Source organism: Octopus bimaculoides, chromosome 22 (assembly GCF_001194135.2).
Source record: "Octopus bimaculoides isolate UCB-OBI-ISO-001 chromosome 22, ASM119413v2, whole genome shotgun sequence".
Classification (NCBI taxonomy): domain Eukaryota; kingdom Metazoa; phylum Mollusca; class Cephalopoda; order Octopoda; family Octopodidae; genus Octopus; species Octopus bimaculoides.
In genome coordinates this window covers 10,654,524-10,657,930 of record NC_069002.1, presented here as the reverse complement: position 1 = coordinate 10,657,930, position 3,407 = coordinate 10,654,524, and the positions used below count along the sequence as shown (strand labels likewise).

General features: G+C 40.1%; 1 protein-coding gene across 2 annotated transcripts in view; it reads right to left on the bottom strand.

Moving 5' to 3' along the window:
• The window catches only part of LOC106873056 (HEAT repeat-containing protein 4), a 595,254-nt gene that overhangs the window by 588,953 nt on the left and 2,894 nt on the right, over positions 1-3,407 (bottom strand). The gene's annotated exons all lie outside the window — the stretch shown is intronic.

Sequence of the window (3,407 nt, the reverse complement as noted above, 5' to 3'; positions counted from 1 at the left end):
CGTGGCACTTTGGGCAAATGTCTTCTACTATAGCCTCAGGCCGACCAAAGCCTTGTGAGTGGATTTGGTAGACGGAAACTGAAAGAAGCCCGTCGTATATATGTATATATATGTGTGTTTGTGTGTCTGTGTTTGTCCCCACAACATCGCTTGACAACCGATGCTGGTGTGTTTACGTCCCCGTAACTTAGCGGTTCAGCAAAAAGAGACTGATAGAGTAAGTACTAGGCTTCCAAAGAATAAGTCCTGGGGTCGATTTGCTCGACTAAAGGTGGTGCTCCAGCATGGCCACAGTCGAATGACTGAAACAAGTAAATGAGAAAGAGAGTAAAGAGTATCGAAAGATTGTTAACCTTCATATGACAGATAATGTTGGGTCACACACTCACACATTACAGACGCACACACTTACACATGCACACATCAAAGTCACTAGCCCCTATCCACATGCACACACTTACACATATACACATGCACACGAACCTTCGTTTTGAGATCACCAGTACTTTATTATCTCCCCTTCTTCCTAGCTCTCCTGTTGAACTACCTTTTTTCCAATCAGTTGCCATGATTGACCGCTAACTGCACGAGTTTTTTTTTTTAATCTCACTCAGTTTATTTCCTTGTGTTCCTTTTTGTTGAAGAGCATAGGCTCGAAACGTAAAAGACTTTCTCACCTTCCCGAGCATCAAACTAATACACCTGCTTGTTGTTTATACACCTGTCTTTTGTTTTTCTGTGAATTTCAACTATATGTATATATATGGGAGAATGTACGAAAAAAACAACAACAGACGAGGACAGGTGGTGTAAACAACAAAAGGATGTGTTAGTTTGACGCTCGGGAATACAGAAAGTCTTTAACGTCTCAAGCTACGCTCTTCAACAGAAAGAATACGGAGAAAACAAGGAGAAAAACATGGAGAAAAAAAATTGAATAGTGTTTGGTCAACGATCTACCATAGCTTCTGTCATGGCTTCTATGGACAGGAAGTTTAGAAAGTTCAAGCAGGAGAGCTAAGAAAAAGGGGAGATAACAAAAGGGGGAAGAAAGAATATATATATATGTATATATATATATATATATATATATAGGAGGTGTATATATATATACACCTCCTAAAAAACACTTTATTCACTCGGCTTGCTGATTCCTTCAGCTTAACTTCAAATGGCAGTAAGTAATGGGCTCTGATGAAACTGTATAGAAAATGGCACCAGGAGGTTGCATATCTAACAGTGTGCAGTCGATGCACTTGAAACACATGTAGGTCCATGAAAAAATGCTATAGATAACTGTTTCATAAAATTATAGATGTGGCAAAAACCTCCATTTTCCTGATCATTATTAATATGCAATATGTTCAAACCAACACAATACTGAATCTAATTTCTCTTACCTTCAGTTTTCCTCTCAACGCATTTGTACTCCATCAACCATACACACTGACATTATACATCAAGTAGAGCTTCCTTACTTTATTTGCACCCACCAACTCTTTTCAGGTCTTCTGCTTTCAGAACTCACATCTTATTCTGTGTAACATTACAGTTTGTACACAAGCATCACACAGTCAACCTGTACCTTCATACTTCCTTCTCCACTATTAATTAGGTCACCTTGAAAGCAAAAGTTAACTACCATTTCTAACGATTCTCTCTGGGCGTTTAGAAGAATCTATTGCAATATAACTCTTTTTTTGACCTTTATGACCCACTTTAACTATACCTCACCCTAAGGTGTCTCTTTTGCCTTTATATATATATCATCATCATCATCATCATCGCTTTCCATGCTAGCATGGGTTGGACGATTTGACTTGAGGACTGGTGAACCGGATGGCTGCACCAGGCTCCAATCTGATCTGGCAGAGTTTCTACAGCTGGATGGCCTTCCTAACGCCAACCACTCCAAGAGTGTAGTGGGTGCTTTCACGTGCCAGTCACATGGCACTGGCAACAGCCACGCTCAAAAAGGTGTCTTTTATGTGCCACCTGCACAGGAGCCAGTCCAGCAGCACTGGCAACAACCTCGCTCAAATGATTTTCTAATGTGCCACCAGCACAAGTGCCAGTAAGATGACGCTGGTAATGATCACGCTCAAATGGTGCTATTTATGTGCCACTAACACGGAAGTCAGACAGCTGCTCTGGCAATGATCATGCTTGGACAGTGCTGTTAGTGCTCCACTGGCACAGGTGCCAGTCATCGAATATGGTTATATACATATATATATATGGGCCTCATGGAGGCAAAGTGACCAAGCTCCCTTTGAATGTTGGGCCTCATGGTGGCAATGACCATGACCTTCGACATTATGTTGTACTTGAGAAGAAGACCCATCAAGCTGAGCAAAATCGCGGTTGTGACAGATACCAGTGTCATGTAAATGGCACCCATGCCGGTGGCATGTAAAAGCACGCATTACACTCTCAGACTCATAAGGGTCAGTTTCCCGGTTTTGTGGCGTATAAATTCTACACCTGGATGGGACGCAAGTCCATCTCAGGGTTACTCGTTTTTGCCAGCTGAATGGACTGGAACAATGTGAATTGAAGTGTTTTGCTCAAGAACACAATGCATTGCCCAGTCCAAGAACTGAAACCACAATCTTACAATCATGAGTCCAACACTCTAACTACTGAGCCATGTACCTCCACTCTACTTCATGACACTTCAGCCAAATATCGTCCATTATAGTTTCAGCCCAGCCAATTCCTTGGGAGTGAATTTAGTGGAAAGAAACTCTGTTGAGGGCCATCTTGTGTGTATGTGTGTGTCTGCCATTGCTTAATAGTGTTGATTTGTTTTACACTCGTTGAGCTGAGCTTTTTGGTAAGAGACCGATTAAATTTGAATAAGTACTGGTGTCGATTTGTTCGACTAAACCATTCAAGGCGGTGCCCCAGCATGGCCACAGACTGAAGCAAATAAAAAATACTCAGAAAAAAATCTCAACAAATTAAAATTTTCAAGGGAAATGACCCCCTTCTGATTATTCCTTAATTGTCTCCCTTGTAAATTGCTGGATTTTTGTAAGGGAGGAAATTATTTAGAGGGAAGTAACTCAAGTTATATATTTCTTCAGCAAATCTTCAGAGTTGGATTAAAAGAGTACACTTGGTTAAATCAGCCTCAATAACTTGACACAGGGGCAATGTTTTAGAAGCTATAATATATATATATATATATATATATATAGATATATATATATACGTGCACGCATGTGTATGTATATGTGAAAATTTGTGTTTTGTTTTATGTATGTATTCTCATCCATATACGCCTGTCTAGACATGTATGTATATATGTGTATATGTACGCATGCATGCATGTATGTATGTTTGTAGGCGCACACACACACACACACACACACACGTATATATATATATATATATATATATAT